Source organism: Natrix helvetica (genome assembly GCF_964273705.1).
Source record: "Natrix helvetica genome assembly, chromosome: 3".
Classification (NCBI taxonomy): Eukaryota; Metazoa; Chordata; class Lepidosauria; order Squamata; family Natricidae; genus Natrix; species Natrix helvetica.
Genome location: NC_138549.1, coordinates 140151395 through 140169496, shown reverse-complemented (window position 1 = coordinate 140169496; position 18102 = coordinate 140151395). Strand labels below are relative to the sequence as shown.

At 40.9% G+C, this 18102-nt stretch overlaps 1 long non-coding RNA gene across 1 annotated transcript; it reads left to right on the top strand.

Annotated features, from left to right (window-relative positions):
• Window positions 1-8694: 8694 nt before the first annotated feature.
• LOC309390187 lies at window positions 8695-13591 on the top strand. The gene is made up of 3 exons (XR_014175083.1): window positions 8695-8790; window positions 12824-12907; window positions 13510-13591. It is a non-coding gene; the product is annotated as an uncharacterized lncRNA (long non-coding RNA).
• Window positions 13592-18102: the final 4511 nt, after the last annotated feature.

The window sequence follows — 18102 nt, the reverse complement described above, 5'->3', positions numbered from 1 at the left end:
TTAAAAACTATTTTTAAAGTACTTGTATTTAAAACCTCTTTTGGTAAGGATTAAAGGAAACTCAACTATGCCCAATAAAATTTGTCAGTTTTCAGAATACCCAAATACCATCTAATTCAGATAAATGTTAGCCAAAACAACTAAGAGAGTTTTAAACAATCAGAATAGATGTTCAGTTAAGAATACAGATTCATTCTGGGCAATTTATGAACAAGGTAAGACTAATATTACCACTACATATCTGGTTTAAGGCTGAATAATAATAACAATAACTCATTATCTAATTTAGGTTTGCTCATCCATTTGAGTACTGTATTCAGATAAAGGATGATAAGATAGAGCTAAGACAAACCCATATTGATTTCTCTCCTTTCTTTCCAGAGATTGTTACTTATTTCTGCTGAAATCCAAAACATCTCACATTAGCCTTAAAATGGATACTGTACTTTGCATGAAATACCTGATGTTTTTCTTCTGTCTTCTGGTGTTTGTAAGTATTATAGACTGTACTTCAATGTAAGCAATGTCCTACTGGATTAGACCCCAGCCTATCTGTTTTGTTTTCATAGATGCCAACCAACTAAAGAAGGGAGCCCCACTAATTTCCAAGCAGATAGTCACACTGCCATCAGTGCTAATAAACACCTATTCCCCATGACTCCTATTAATTTGTCCAACCCATTTTTAAGGCCTTTCAAACTGATAGCCAACATCATTCTTGTGGCAGCGAATTCCAAAATGTAATTACACGTTGTGTAAAAAAATATTTTTCCCGATTCTTGCAAGATTCAGTTCAAAGGCTTATGTCTAGTTCTAGTATTTTAATAGGGGAAAATAGCTTATTCTTGTCCACTTTATCCACACCACGTGTAAATCTATGCTCGATCATATCCCCTTTTTGGCACAAAGGTGCATCATTTTACATTTGCTCACAATGAATGATGTCCGCCATTTGTTATTTTTTGTCATGTTATTTTCTATTTTATGTGTAATTTTATATGTCTAGGAAAGCCCTAAGTAAATTCTCAATTTTTTAAAATTCTCAATCTGTTCTGTAGATCAACATTGGTCTGCAGAAATTCACCTGGTGGTCTACCACAAACTCTATGAATTCACCAGCAATCTGCAGGAAGTTTGCATGAGACTAGCTAGCCTCTTTGACTAAAGAAAAACAGTAACCTGCTATACAATAGATAATTTCTGGTTTTTTTTTCAGAAGGAAAATAGCTAGATATGTTGAAAAACTGTTTACCTGGAGTGGGATCTAGAGTTAATATTCTTACAATACTGCCTTGTCCCTCTGAAATCCTTGCAGCTTTAAATTGCCGAAAGATTTTCCACAGAACGCTGATATGTGAGACTTGTAATGCCTGTTAAATTTGTGCTTCGGTGTCCAGATGGCAGCCTCATAGACCTCTTGTTAATCTTGACCAAAATTAATATCCAACCACTCTTGCCTTATGAGCCAGTCTTCCCCTCGGATTCCTAAGGGAATACTATTTTCTCATCAGAATAAGTTAGCTAAGTTAAACACTACTTTTACATTGAATGGTTATTCTGTGTGTTTTTTTCAGATTGGGTCACTCTGCCTTATTATTGTGGCAATCTGGGCAATCATTGATCCTAAAAGAATTCTGGATATCCATCCAAACTATTTCTTAAAAATAGCAGCTTCTATCATCCTACTGATGGGTCTACTGCTCTCATGGCTGAGCTATTTGGGCATTTATGCAACTGTTGCTGAAGATATACAGTTGTTGAAGAATGTAAGTGAAGGGAGTTCACTGGTATGAAGACTGAATATCCACGCAAACATACATTACAAGAGATTTCCAAGTTTGGAATTCATATCATGGTTTTGAAACCTTATGTGCAATGGTTAAGAATAATGCAGTCTGGCAGTTATGAGATCTGAGGTTTAGTCCTACATATTTCTGCTAGATGCAGCATAAATTATTATAAGAAAATGAATTTTAGGATTAAAGCATATCGTCATTAATAGAGATCTCCACACTAGGTTCATACATGACATACAGTTCTAACGTTATATATGGAAGCATTATACAATACAATACAATAGTAGAGTTGGAAGGGACCTTGGAGGTCTTCTAGTCCAACCCCCTGCCTAGGCAGGAAACCCTATACCGTTCCAGACAAATGGCTATCCAACATCTTCTTAAAGACTTCCAGTGTTGGGGCATTCACAACTTCTGGAGGCAAGCTGTTCCACTGATTAATTGTTAACATTAGATCCTCCCATGCTATGTAACATATCGGAGAGCAAAGTATCTCCAGCAGTTTTTGTCTTGAGCAAGTACTTCAGTGTCTTCCCATGTGATGCTGAGAGTCCTTAAATCTTCCATGAATGTTCTTCAATGTGTATTTTGAGGCGTCCTCCTGGTCATCATGGGTGAGGGGCCCATCTCTTTGCCATCTTGGGGATTTGATTGTTCTCCATGTGGAGAATATGAACTGCAAGTTGTAATCTTTTGTGTATGTGTGGAGGACATGGGCCTAATTCTGCATGTTATTTTCACTTTATAGCTCGTCATACTGGTCCTGGTGATCTCCATTGTGAAGCTTCTGATCATTATACTCCTTTATTTCTTTGCAGCAAAGGTAATAATGAGACAGGGATTAGACCACATGTCTGAAATTTCTCATCCTTGTTGCTTCCTTTGCTATCCTAAAAAGCCCCAAACAGTTCTTCTATTGCTTTTAGAACTCTCTTCATACAAACATGAACTTTTTCCAAGTAGACATATCTTTGAATCAATAGAATCACACTTGCTAGAGAGGAACATAGAGAAATAGATTACTTATTGAATTTGTCATACACTGGCCTTGTGGCTGAATCTTGGGGGGGGGGGAATGCACCTTCTTTGGATTTCTAATGTATAACTGGTAAAAGAATATTTAGAAAATATGATTGCTGACATAAAACTTTGCATGCTTTGACATTTCTACCATGTCTAGCATAACCACTTGAGGCTTTGTACTTTTTAGCAAGAGAAATTCTACACTTTTTTTCAGATCCGTGACAAATACCTTGTAAATCAGCTGGCCCAGAAGTATGAGGGAGACGATGGCACTAATGTATACTCTAAAGCTTTAAATGGCTTCATGATCATGGTAATCAAGAATGAACAATAATTTTATCTTAAGGTCATAAGATTTTGTCAGTCATGTACATTAAGAGTAATTGCAAAATGGTATAGAAGCACAATATGTAAAATGAGTGTACCACTTATATATTATATAAAAGTTTTGTATCCAATGCAATATGTTCTCTCAAAAGCCTTAAAATAGCATTCAAAGACGAATTAATATAAATGTTATATTATAATTATTATAAATTTCTTTTGTGTATATTTCAGAAAACGGACAGGTAGTGGCCATTTCCTTAATTAGATAAATTGAAATTTTAATTTTAATTTAATTTAATTTAATGCTTCTAGACCGCCCCCTCTCCCGAAAGGGACTCGGGGCGGTGTACAGTTCATACAAAATATAACAAGATACAATAAAATTAAATATGTACAGTTGACAGTTGACATAGAGGAGGTTAAAATGCCGTTAAAAGAACTGTACAAAGCAGATATAAAATAAATTCAAACCCCTAAAAACAAATACAGTAAATTAAAAAACCCCTAAAATAACCAGATATAGTACGTTTGCCAGGAGGGACAGTTGAATTATGCCAGGCCTGCTAATCGGAACAGGTGAGTCTTCAGTTTTTGCCGGAAGGAGCGGAGGTCAGAAGTGGTTCTAATGTCGGGGGGGAGGTCATTCCAGAGGGTTGGGCCCATCACAGAGAAGGCCCTACCCCTCGGTGTCGCCCGCCGGCATTGTCCAGTGGATGGCACCAGGAGAAGTCCCTCCCTGTGTGAGCGTATTGGCCGCAGGGATGTATGTGGGAGGATGCGATCCCGCAAGTAACTAGGTCCCGTGCCATGGAGCGCTTTAAAGATGGTAATCAGCACCTTGAAACGCACCCGGAAAACCACAGGCAGCCAATGCAGCTCGCGCAGGAGAGGTGTTACGTGGGAGTACCTCGTACTCCCCATCACAGCCCGCGCGGCTGCATTCTGAACTAACTGCAGTCTCCGGGCGCGTCCCAAGGGCAGCCCCATGTAGAGAGCGTTGCAGTAATCCAGGCGGGACGTCACCAGCGCATGAGTGACCGTGCGTAGGGCATCCCGGTCCAGTAGGGGGCGCAATTGGCGCACCAGGCGAACCTGGTGGAACGCCCCCCTTGCCACGGCCGCCACATGGTCATCCATTGACAGCCGGGCATCAAGGAGGACGCCCAAATTGCGCGCCCATTCCACAGGGGGCAATTGCTCGCCCCCTATGGCCAGCGATGGAATCAGCTGGCTGAACCGAGGTGCCGGTAGCCACAGCCACTCAGTCTTGGAGGGGTTGAGTTTAAGTCTGTTGTCCCCCATCCAGACCCCGACGGCCTCCAAACACCGGGACATCACTTCGACAGCCTCGTTGGGGTGGTTTGGAGTTGAAATATACAGCTGAGTATCATCAGCGTAGAGGTGATACTCAACCCCAAAACCACGGATGATCTCACCCAGCGGCTTCACATATGTGTTGAACAGGAGAGGCGAGAGGACCGACCCCTGTGGCACCCCACAAGTGAGTGGCCTCGGGGTCGACCTCTGTCCCCCTGTCAACACACATTGCCTCCGGTCGGAGAGGTAGGAGCCGAACCACCGCAAAACGGTACCTCCGACTCCCATCCCCTCCAACCGGCGCAATAGGATACCATGGTCGATGGTATCAAAAGCCGCCGAGAGGTCTAATAGGACCAGGATAGAGGAACAACCTCTATCTCTGGCCCTCCAGAGATCATCAACCAACGCGACCAAGGCTGTCTCTGTGCTGTGCCCAGGTCGGAAGCCGGACTGGCGTGAGTCTAGATACTCGGATTCGTCAAGGTGTCGTGGAAATTTGTATTGTAATGTAATGTAATTGATGCATGTTATTATTTAGTTGAACATTTTTGAGGAAACGGGAAAGATTATGCAAAAGTTTTTCATAATTAATAAAACTGTAACTTTAAATCTATTTTTCCAAGGACATACAAATGAGTAAGAAAACAAGTTAAATCTTTTTTGTTGTTAGGTCTCAGATGTAACATAACAAAATAATGACAAACTAAAGTCTTTCTTTGGATCCATGGCACTTGATGCTATAATATATAATAATGGCTTAAAAATTAACATAGCACAAAATAATCTTAAAGGATCCTTTAATTGATTCTTAAAACAGAAGGTTTTGCTCACATTTAGTCTCTATTTTTAAGTTATATCAAGAAAAACTTGGAACAGATCAACTTAATCTTCAATTAAGATAATATGCAGAACGCTTAAACTCCCAGTCCTCTGGTAGGGGAATAGAGATTGAATTGGACACATGCCACCCATACGGTGTGTGTGTGTGTGTGTGTGTGTGTGCGCGCGCGCACACACACACACACACACACACACACACACACCAGGGGTGGGTTCCTGCCAGTACTAACCTCTTATATAGAAGAGGTTCCACAAATCTACAGTGCCATTTAGAACTGGTTCCAGCTCCCTCCCCCCGCCCATCCACACATCATCAAGATGAAGTGCGAGAGGAGGAATTCTGGGAGTTGAAGTCCGCAAGTCTTAAAGCTGTCAAGTTTGAACACGCCTGGGGTTTTTTTTCCCTAAAGGGTTAGGGGTGCAAGGGTCTTGTAACTTGACAGCTTTAAGACTTGCGTGCTTCGAAGAGTTCCGGTTCCGGCGGCGGCGGCAACGGGCAGCTCTTTGCCCGCTCCGGCTCCCCGGTGGGCTTCCCCACTCCTTGGGGGGCACAGGACACCCCGCAGAGGGGTCCTGCCGGAGGGGCGGCATCGCGGAGGACTCCTGCAGCGGCGGCGGCTGGCGGGAGGTCTCTCGCGCGCCCAAGGCACCGGGGAGCAAGCTCAGAGGGCGCTTCGCGTTCCTGCGCCTCGCGCCTCGCTATAAGCTGACCGAAGAATGCAACAATTGAAGGAAGCAGCTGCAGTGCGGTGAGGTTGCTTCTCTCTTCATCCCTTATTCTGCATGAAGAATTACTCAGCTTTTTAAAACTTTAAAATAACTTTCGGAGCATTTTGGAGGTGCGGCTGGAGGGAGGGGGTTTCCCCCCCCCTTGGACAAGCGGCGAGGAACAATCTTGCTCTCAGCCCCCGGGGAAGGAGGAGGGGGGAGAGCCAACGAATGAAGCCTCACTCAGGCTGAGATGATTTTCTTTTCAATTTAATCCTACATATTACAGTGATTTGAGGATTTTTGGAACTTTTTAAAACTTTGTTATGCCTCTGTGCCCAAAACTGGCAGGGCAAGATGGCACACTTCCGTTGTCTTTATGAACTGTGAAACCTGACTCCACCTTTAAAATTCAGGCTTCCAGTCTTTGTCTCCGTGTCTCCCAGAGGAATCTCTTGTGGATTGGTATTTTTTAAACTTTCTAGGGGAAATTTTCTATCTATTGCCAGACTTATTGGAGAGATTCTCTTCTGCCTGGTTCTTCTGCTCCCGGATTCACCTGGCTACCCTTCTTTTCTAACTGTTTATTTCATATTTGGACTGAACTTCTAACGTTATAAAGGATGGCACCCAAAAGACCCCCTCCTGGAAAACCTGGTTTTGCCACTTCTGCTCCAACATCCGCAACATCCAGTCCAGCCACACAGTCAAAGATAACAGAACTGATGCAACATAAGACTACAGAGATGGACTTTCAACAAATGCTTCAACAAATTTTACAGGGCCAGGAGGAAATCAAGAAACAGCTAAGGGAAATGAAAGATGAAATTAAAGAAAATCAAGCCCAAATATATAAGAACTCACAAAGACTGAATCTTGTGGAAGGGGGGGTGGAGGAGGTGAGGGGGGGGGGGTAGAAGCTGTGCAGAAAGGGAACAAAGATCTTGACATCCAACAGATGAAAATAGAATTTGAGAGAATGTCCTATTACCTTAGATTTCAAAATGTTATAGAAGAAGATGGGGAAAACATAAGGGACATCATGATAAACATCCTGGCTGACTATACACACAAAGAAAAACAACAGATGGGGTGGGATATAGACCTGGTTTATAGAGTGAACTCAGCTTATGCTAGAACTCACAATGTACCCAAGTTTAACTCACATTAAACTTCTTAGAAAAAGCACAAGAGATGAAATTCTGGGTGTACAAAGGGGGCAAGCATTGACATACCATGATATGGAGATAACCATTCTGAAGCAGATCCCTAAGAAGATTAGAGAAAAAAGGAAGAATTATTCGCAATTAGCGAATAAATTATACCAGAAAGGGGTGTGGTTTAGATGGTTGATGCCTGAAGGTATGCTGATATTCTGGGAGGAGACAAGAATTAGAATCAATTCACCCATAGAGGCGCAGGCCTTTATGGAAAAAAACAGAACACTCCTAGAAAAAACACAAGACACTACAGCGGACACGCAGGACACGGGAGGGGCCAGAGCTCTGCCAGTGGAGGGAGATGGGGCAATAGCAAGAAGACTCAGATCACAAAAATAAACAAGAAAATCATATTATTATAAACTGACCGAAAGTGATAATGGAATTATATCTGGATTTTATACTGTAATGTCTAATCTGATTGAATTTAGTAATAGAACTAATATGCTGATTGTAATCAATTATATACCAATGCATTATATATAAATGTATACTATGAGTATGGAGAGAGGGGCGCCTGTCACACTTTGCAACTGCCATAATTTGTATACCTGTCCATTTACCCTTTTCCCTATAAATGTTGAAAAACCAATAAAAAATTTTGTTAAAAAAAAAAAAAGACTTGCGTGCTTCAAATGCCAGTGTTTCTGAGCCAACATTTTGATTGCTAAGCGCCAAGCCACTCCCACCCGGTCACATGGCCGGCAAGCCACTCCCGCAAAGCAGGCCACACCTACAGAAGAGGTTCTAAAAAATTTTGAAACCCACCACTGGTGCACGCGCACGTGTGCGTGTGTGTGCATGCGCTTCTATATTTGCCTTGCTGTGTAATTTATATATATATATATATATATATATATATATATATATATATATATATATATATATATATATATATATATATATATAAATTATTCTCACTTAAATTTAGTTAAAATTTGATTATATATACATACAGGTAGCCCTCATTTAGTAAACATAGTTGGGACTAGCAGCTCTGCTGTTAAAGTGGCAAATCATATAATTGTAACCGTTCTTTCTTTTTCACCCTCCTCTACCCTTTGGAATACTTACTTGCAAAAAATTGCCTTTTTAAAATACTTTTCTCACCATTTATCATTACTACTGGACATTTTTATGAAATTATCAGAACATGATACTATTTATTGACATTTATTTATTGACCTAATGTCACTACTCTTGAATTCTTGTAAACACATCAGCAAAATAAAATAAATAATCCCAGGATTTGTAGAGAGAAATGGTCGCAAAAACTTTAGATATTCAGATAGAAAAAAAAAAAAAATCCAAAAGAAATTAACTTCAATAACTTTAGGGGGCTAAGATTTTATTTCTATACTTGTGTTCTTTTTTAGTTTCAGTGTTGTGGAATTTTAGGATCTGGAGATTTTAAAAATGCTGAATTGTTCAAAGAAAAACAGCCCCATGACTCCTGGCCACAAGCTTGCTGTACTCGAGCCAAGTCTCCTGAACCTGAGGAAATTCTGGATGTGAAGTTCTGTCAGCAAGGACAAACTGGATATGTCAATAATTTAGTAAGGATGTTTGCTCATCTGCATGCTGTATAATCACTGTAATCCTTAGACAAAGAGTTATAGAGAGTAGTTTACTGATAACTGTTAAAACCGGACCTTTATTGATATAATTGTTCTCCTGCTTTGGACTCTATTAATGTAATTAATGTTTGCATTTTTAAAATTCTCATATGCTTGTCTGCCAAAAGAGAACGTTGAATCTCTTAGAAAGTTTAACATCTTATTCATCAATACTGACACACAAACAAATTATTAAGAGAGCCAATTCTGTATAATGATTAAGATAAGAAGTTGGATTAGGATTGGCATAACCAAAGTTCTAGGTCACACGTTAGACACGGAAACAAGCTGGGCGACCTTGGGCCAGACACTTTCTCTCAATCCTAGGAAGAAACCACCACTGACAAACCACCTCTGATATGTGTTACCACAAATCATGGACTTGTCCATGTAATTGCCAGGATTTAGTCAAAATTAACTTAAACCCCCTCCCTCCCCAAAAGGTCTTTACGTTATCACTGGAATATATTTATTTTAGTTGTCGGTACCAGGTTTACAACTTAACAATTGCTTTTTAGCATAGGTGGTTAAATGCAATTTGAAACTATCAGTATAGTCCAAATATGGTGCTTAAATTGGGTCCTAAAGGAATTATCAGGGCATGCAGAGAGGATGAGAAACCATCTGCTCACCAGATATATAGTATAGCAGGGACGTGTGGTCAGGGGAGGCAAGGGAGGTAGAGCCTCACCTCTCTTCATGAAATAATAGTATATAATATATTATATATGCTGGTTTTGTTGTATTCGGGTCTTTTCCCGTGTAAGGTTGAGATTGTCTTTGCAACGTTTCGGCAGGATCTCACCTGCCATCTTCAAGCGTGGGCTCAAAATGTGGGCTTAAAATGGGAACGGAGCTGACGTCTTTCTGTAAGTCTTGGTGGGAGGGGATGGGGTGCTGGCTTTGTTTCAGTAAGTGGAATGATTGGTTGTGTGGTTGTATCATGATTGGAAGATTGGTGCTGATTGGTGCAGGTTGTGTGTGCATTGTTGTTTTGTATTTTAACGGCTTGGGTGGTGGGTGGTGTTCGTTTGTTGGCTAGGGCTGGTTTCCAGATGTTTGGTAGGCGGGAGGTATCATCACGTTTGTTCATGCTGTGGGGGTGTTTCTCTATTTCGATGGCTTCCATGATTATTCTCTTGTGGAGGTGTTCTGTTTTGGAGATTAACCTGGCTCCTTCAAAGCTGATTTCGTGTCCTGTAGCTTTAAGGTGCTGGAAAAGGGAAGAAGTTTTTTCTTTTTTTCTTACTGCATTTTTGTGTTCTGTGATGCGTGCATTTATTCTCCTGTTTGTTTGTCCTATGCTGGGCAGATTTTGCATGGTATTTCGTAGACTCCTTGGTTTTCTAGCTGGATTTTGTCTTTGGGGTTTCTTAAGATGTTGGCTATGTTTTTGGTCAGTGGTGAAGGCTGTCCTGATATTGTGCTTGTGGAGAATTTTGCTGATTTTATCTGTGGTGCCTTTGATGTAAGGGAGGAGGGCGATGCCATTTTCCTGTTCTGTATCTTGGTTTTTTGGGGGAGTCTCCTTTTGGATTAGGTTGGTGATTGTTTTTCTTTGGAATCCATTGGAGATTAATACCTTTGTGAGTTTGTGTAATTCAGTTTTCAGGTGGTCTTTGTCGGCTAGGCGTTTGGTTCTGGAGATGAGAGTCTTGGCTACAGAGTTGATCTGTGCAGGGTGGTGATGGGATTGTGCATTTAAGTAGCGGTTGGTGTGTGTTTTTTTTTCTGGTAGATGGTGTGTCCTAGGGAGCCATTGGGTTTTTTGTAGATTAGGACATCCAGAAAGGGAAGTTGGTTGTTTGCTTCTATTTCCATGGTGAATTGTATTTTGGGGTGTAGGTTGTTGAGATGTGTGAGGAAGTTGTCCAGTTTTTCTTTTCCATGTGGCCAAATCACGAAAGTGTCATCAACATATCTAAGCCAGAGTTTGGGTTTGTGTTCAGATTTGTCTAAGGCATTGGTTTCAAAATGTTCCATGTATAAGTTTGCAATGACAGGAGAGAGGGGTGATCCCATGGGTGCTCCTTCTATCTGTTTGTACCTTTGTCCATTATGGATGAAGTATGTGTTGGTTAGGCAGTGGTCAGGTCTAGGATGTGTTTAGGGGGGTTGTGTTTTTTCTGGATGGCTGTCAAGGCTTCTTTCATGGGCACTTGGGTGAAGAGGGATATGACGTCGAAACTCACAAGTAGGTCACTGGGTTGTAAGTTTTGTTTCTTTATTGTTTCTATGAAGTGGAGTAAGTTTTGTACGTTTGAGGTGATGGATTCTGCGTAGGGTTGGAGTTGTTTGGCGAGGAATTTGGCAAGGTTCTGTAGAGGTGAGCCTATGGAGCTGACTATGGGTCTGAGTGGTGTTCCTTCTTTGTGTATCTTGGGGAGTCCATAGAGTTTGGGGCATCTGGAAGATTTCTCTCTGGGGATGATTCTTTGCTGGATCTCTTCACTGATGGCAGAGGCTTTTATTTTGGATTTGGTGGTTTTTTCCAGGTAGGTGGTGGGGTCTGTGTTTATAGGTTTGTAAGCAGGGTCTTGGAGTAGGTTGGATAGTTTGGCTTGGTAGTCAGATGTGTTCATCACCACTGTGGCGTTTCCTTTGTCTGCTGGGAGAATGATTATGTTGTTGTCTTTCTTCAGGTTGGAGAGTGCTTTTTCTTCTTGTTGCTGTAAGTTGCTTCTGGGTGGAATGCTGGAGCAAAGGACGTTGCTGACTGCAAGTCTGATTTTATTGGCTTCATCTGAGTTGATTTTGATGAGTGTGGTTTCAACTCCGCATATGATGTCTTCAGTGGGGATGCGTTTAGGGGCAACTGCAAAGTTGAATCCTCTGGAAAGGACATTGGTTTCAGCTGTGGTGAGGGTTCTGTCTGATATGTTGTGTACTGTTTGTTTCATGAGTTGCTGAGGAGGGGGGTTAGGCTTCTGTCGTTTTTCTAGTCTGTAGAGTTTGTTGGAGTGTTTTTCTGTCTTATAGAAGGTTTCTTTTTCTGCTCTCCAAAGGGCTAGTTGTTTGAATTTGTCCCAGAGTGCTGGGTGGATTTTGTTGCTGAGTTTGAGGTGAAGAGTGAGTAGGTCCTGGTTGGTTTGGTCTAGTAGGAATCTTTTCCTGTGGAGTTTGTTTCTGATTAGGGCTAATTCAGTTCTTTTCAGGATCCTTTCGGTGGCTGAGGTTTGTGAATAATATCAGGGGAGGCAAGGGAGGTAGAGCCTCACCTCTCTTCATGAAATAATAGTATATAATATTTTATATAGAGCCGACGTTCCCCAGTCGCTTTTGTGACGTTCCCGTCGCTTTTGTGGCTTCGTCATCTGGGAGCGTTCCCCAGTCGCTTTTGTGGCTTCGTCATCTGGGAGCGCTGACAACATTTCTGCCTCCGCAGCTCCCGGGCGCGGACGTACGGATGTAGCCAGAGCGACGCCGAGGCGGTCCGGGCGGACGAAAGAGCGAGCGAGTGAGCGAGTGATGGAGGTCCTTGGTCGCTCGCCCACCGGACTGCCTTGGCGCCACTCTGGCTACCTCCGTCCGTCCGTGCCCACGAGCTGCAGAGGCAGAAATGTTGTCGGCGCTCCCGGATGACGAAGCCACGAAAGCGACTGGGGAACGACAAGAACCTTCCTGCCTCTGCTGGACTTTGCAGTCCAGCAGAGGCAGGAAGGTTCTCGTCGTTCCCCAGTCGCTTTCGAGGACTGCGGAGTGCGAGCCGGCGGAGCACGCTCAGGAAGGCGGGGAATGGGATCACGTGTGCTGCAGGCTGAGGCAGCCTCAGCTTCCAGCACACGTGGTCCCATTCCCCGCCTTCCTGCTGACATCACCAGCCTCACCAGCCATAAACCTCACTGCACGTCACTGTAGTATAGTAAGCCCTTCCACAAGTCAACATCTTGAGAGATATTCATGTTGTGCATTTGGGTTACTTTAGTTAATGCTGATGGAGACATTTGCATAATGATTCTTTTATTTATTACAGGGCTGCTCCCGTAAAATTGCGTATTTCTTTTCCTGGTACACATGGACTTTAGTGGGCTGTTGTTTAGCAATGTTAGCTGCTGAGGTAAGCAGGCATGAGTCTATTTGTGAAGTAAGGTTCATATTTTCCTTTGGCCCTCCCCCTTTATTAGGTTCAATAATGTGGGTTATTTAATTTAATGTGTTGATTCTTTCCAGAAAATACAAACCAGGGCTAACATAAATTATAGCTTTGGGTGCTCAGTATTTGATGTACTGTATTGGTTTTTAATTTATTTTATATACCTTGTGAAGATTCTCCCTAAAAGATGGGGGTATAAATTTATTAATTAAATAAGTTTTACTTTGGGTTTCAATCATGGGCAAAGAAAATTACTTCTCTTGATATATCAACATCTCCTAGAAGAATAAAGATGTAATAAAGCAACATATAGCTGACTCCACATAAAACAGTGGAGTCTTTGTAAATATCAAAAGAAACAATGGAACTACACAAAAAATAACAGGGAGGGGGGGATAGTTTGTTCCTAAATATTCTGATTTCTTGCTTCTTTTTTATTAACCAGGCAAATTTTTCCTTCTGGAAAGAGGAAATTTGCTTCTTAAATGATGTTATATTCTAGCTTAAACAAAACCCTGAGGCAGTTGGAGGTTGAACTAATATATCCATCTTTATATTTGTTTCAGATATTTGTTATGGCAACAGCATGGTACCTGCATCGTGTATTAAATGATTGATCTAGCTTGCTAATTCAGGAGAAAATTAAACATACAATACTGGGAAAATGTATTGGTATCTCATGTTTTAGTTTTAAAAAAAGGATAGCAGCACTATTTTTCAGGTAGTCCATAACTTGAAGTGCTGAGCTGGGGAATCATGGGTACACGGGACCTGCAGCCCTAGTAGATGGGGGGAGCTAGTTGGAACACCGCTGTCATCTCAGGCCCTGCCCCTATTTTTTTTTTAAGCTCAGTGCTTCTTTGCCAGTGTGAGAAGAGCAATGCCTCTTGCCTTCTAAAGCCCCTTTCTCTAATACATGTTGGCCCATTGGAGTAAATTTTATGTGAGAGACTCATAGTAAGTTGTGTTCTTATCAAGTATTTCAGCCCTCCTTAAATTCCATGATTTGGTATTTTAATATTTCTCATTTTAGATCATCACTGTAAATGTTTTATCTGCATTGCTGTTTTCAGAGGCATACTAATACCATTTGTGTATTAATAACATTTCAGTGGGCATTCAACAGATACTAGGTGTAAAAATGAAAAAAATGGTGACAAGAATTCAGAAAACTACATGTACTGCTGGTTGGTGAAAGAAAGGATACTTTTGGTACTTGAATGTTACTGCAGTTCTGGCAGTCTCTTTGGCCACAGCGCATGGAATGGTATGAGTGTTAGACATAGATTATCCTTATCTCAGACAATTAAAAATGATCAAATAGCAACTTTGTCAGAGTGGAGGTCTATAGGTGGGTTCAAAAAAAATCTAGATGGTGATTGCAACTGTGTGATCAAAGCTGTACCCTTTTTTTACTTGTATCATGGCCACTACCTTGATTTGTTTGAATCTTAGATTTCCCTGGAGTTATTCCTTGATTATATCAGTATTCAAACATGATAAATAAATAAATACACAAGGTGAAACTCAGGTATATCCTTTAAAAATAGAAAAGCAAAATACAATAATACAATACAATAGCAGAGTTAGAAGGGACCTTGGAGGTCTTCTAGTCTAACCCCGCCTAGGCAGGAAACCCTATACCGTTTCAGACAAATGGCTATCCAACATCTTCTTAAAGACTTCCAGTGTTGGGCATTCACAATTTTTGGGGGCAAGCTGTTCCACTGATTAATTGTTCTGTCAGGAAGTTTCTCCTCAGCTCTAAGTTGCTTCTCTCCTTGATTAGTTTCCACCCATTGCTTCTTGTTCTACCCTCAGGTGCCTTGGAGAATAGTTTGACTCCCTCTTCTTTGTAGCAACCCCTGAGATATTGGAACACTGCTATCATGTCTCCCCTAGTCCTTCTTTCTATTATACTAGACATACCCAGTTCCTGCAGCCGTTCTTCATGTTTTAGTCTTCAATCCCCTAATCATCTTTGTTGCTCTTCTCTGCACTCTTTCTAGAGTCTCCACATCTTTTCTACATCGTGGTGACCAAAACTGAATGCAGTATTCCAAGTGTGGCCTTACCAAGGCATTATAAAGTGGTATTAACACTTCATGTGATCTTGATTCTATCCCTCTGCTTATGTAGCCTAGAACTGTGTTGGCTTTTTTGGCAGCTGCTGCACACTGCTGGCTCATATTTAAATGGTTGTCCACTAGGACTCCAAGATCCCTCTCATAGTTACTACTATTGAGCAAGGTACCACCTATACTGTACCTGTGCATATGCCATAGTACTATAGTACTATTATTAACAGATTATAGAACAATATGTAGAGTTATTCATGCCCTAGTCAACTCTTGGCTCAACTACTGCTGTATGTTTACACTGATCTGCCCTTGAATACTTGGAAACTTCAACTGGTCCAAATGTAGCAACATCGTCCAGTGATGGTCATGTGTCTCTGTGTTATGTACACTCACCACATCAAGATCCTCATGGACTTCCAGGTGAAGTTCAATGGCAGATTAGATGTCTCTGAACAAGTGAAGATAGAGCTGAAAGTAGTGAATGAAAGCCAGTAATGATTTCTAGCCAACAAAGCTTTTCTGGATAAAGGAGAGACCATATGAACTGAGGTGGCACAGTGGTTAGAGTGCAGTACTGCAGGCTACTTCAGCTGACTGCCAGCTTCAGTTCAGCAGTTCAAATCTCACCGGCTGAAGATTGACTCAGCCTTCCATCCTTCTGAGGTGGATAAAATGAGGACCCAGATTGTTGGGGGCAATATGTAAACCAGGGCCGGATTTTCCTATAGGCTAACTAGGCTTCAGCCTAGGGCCTCAAGATCAAGAGGGGCCTTTTATTTTTATTTATTATCCGTGCCACATTTTTTATAAAGGTTAGTACCAATTACAACGTTTCATTTAATATATTGATATATATCACAGTAATTATGTATTTTATTATCTCTCATGTAATTTACAAACTTAAAAATGGGAGGTGAAAGGGCCCTATAAGTGGAATAGCCTATGGCCTCTTTTCATCTAAATCCGGCCCTGATGTAAACCACTTAGAGGGCTGAAAAAGCACTATGAAGTGGTATATACCATATTTTTCGGAGTATAAGTCACACCTTTTTCCCTGAAAAAAGAGGCTGAAAATCTAGGTACATTTTATACATTGAATACAGCATTTTCTGCCTCCCAAAATCCCACCCCCTTCACCAAAATGGCTGTGCATTGCCTTTAGGAGGCTTCCAAAGTACTTCTGGGAGCTGGGGAGGGCAGAAAGGAGCAGAAAACGGGCCACTTTTTGCTCATTTTTGGACCCCCTACCCAGGAGCACTCTACAAGCCTCCTAAAGGCTATTCATGCCCCTTTTTTGGAAAACAAAATGGGCCCGTTTTTGGAAAAAAGAGGGTGTTTTTGGGAGTGCAAAAACCTTTTTTAAAAAATTTGCCTCTTCAAAATCTTGGTGCATCTTATACTCTGAAAAATATGGTAGGTCTAAGTGCTATTGCTAAGTGATTGCCCACCTGTACTCTGGACCTGTCCACCTTGTGCTGAGATTGTGGGATGGAAGCCCTGTGGTTTTCTCATGAGTAGATGGAATGGGATTGAGGAAGAAAAAGTGTGCTCACATATGCAAGTGCCGCCTTTTAAAGGACACTGATCAAATGCTCACTTCCTTCTTTACTTTGAGGTAGTCATTTCGTTTTTAAAAATGTCTTTGAGAGCAACAAGACAAAAAGGTAAAAGATGGCGAAGAGGAAAAACTTGCCTTTCATTTTCATCTTTGTAATTGATTTACTTTTACTTTTGAATTATAAAATGTGATTGTGTGTGTGTGTATATATATATACATACATACAGTATATATATAAATAAAAATACAGAAATATAACAGATGTCTGAAAAAATGGAGGAGCAATCTGAATCTGTTAAATCTATTAAAAGTGAGCTGATTGCCTTTCAAATGAGAATGGAAGAAAAATCTGTAAAGGTGAAAAAACTTACAAAGCAAATTAAAGAAACTACATGACAAGAGAGCCAGTACGTCTAGTTGTTAAGGAACAAAACTAGAAAGCAGGAGACCATGAGTTCAACTACTGCCTTAGCCATGAAAGCTGACTGGCTGATTTTGGCATCACCGTCTCTCAGCCCAACTACCCTCACAGAGTGGTTGTTGTGAGGAAAATTGGAGGAATGTGTGTTGGATATGTTCACTGCCTTGAGTTACTATACAAACACAGGTAGGATGTACATTAATAAAATAATAAAATAAAGGTTACAGGAGAAGTTAAATTAATGATAAAGCGGGAATTTTAGAAAGTGAAATAGAATAATAAATAGAAAGATGGGAAAAAGTTTAGACAATGTGGCATTACTGAGATTGAAAAAAAAATGCTTGAGATTTACAGCAATTTCAGAAGATCCTGGAGAAGACACCAGAGAAAAGATTGTTCACTCTTCAACAAACTTTTTTTTGGAATCGGATGATGATGATGATGTAAAAACAGAACTTGACAAAGAGTATGGAATCAACATACGGTTTGCAAAGTTAAAAAATGTACCAAGGGATATTCTTGTGCACTTTGTCAGGAAGAAGAGTAAAGGTCATGTTTTGCACCAGTATTTTATTACCAGGTTGAAGATTAATAATGCAGATATGATAGTTAAAACAAATTCTGATCAGAATACTGCAGAGGTTTTATTTTTTTTACTGACAAACTCAAACAGAAAAAAGTACAATTTTGAACTTTCAAGTTTCATCCCTTTCATGTATGGTTTCCATTTGCATTTGTGCATTCAGATTTGAGGCTGAAAAGCTGAGTTAAAATGCAGATGGTGCAACACCTCTTGGCAAATCATAAAAGTGGTCACATCCGTTTCCAGGATTGGCTGCTGCAAAAGCCTCCCAGCAATAGCCATATGAGCTTGAGAAAAGATATGGCTGCTTTAGTAACTTGATGACAGGAACTCCTTTGAGCTCTGAAGCAATTATTTGGAATCACGTCCAATCTTATGCACTATATAGGCCTACTTTCTTATCTGAACTCTTTGGCTTTAGGCATATTCTGTAATTCAGATTCAAATATACCCTATTGCTTTATTTGGAATATTATTTCTTATTCCTTTTCTTCACTCTGCATAACTTACCTAAAA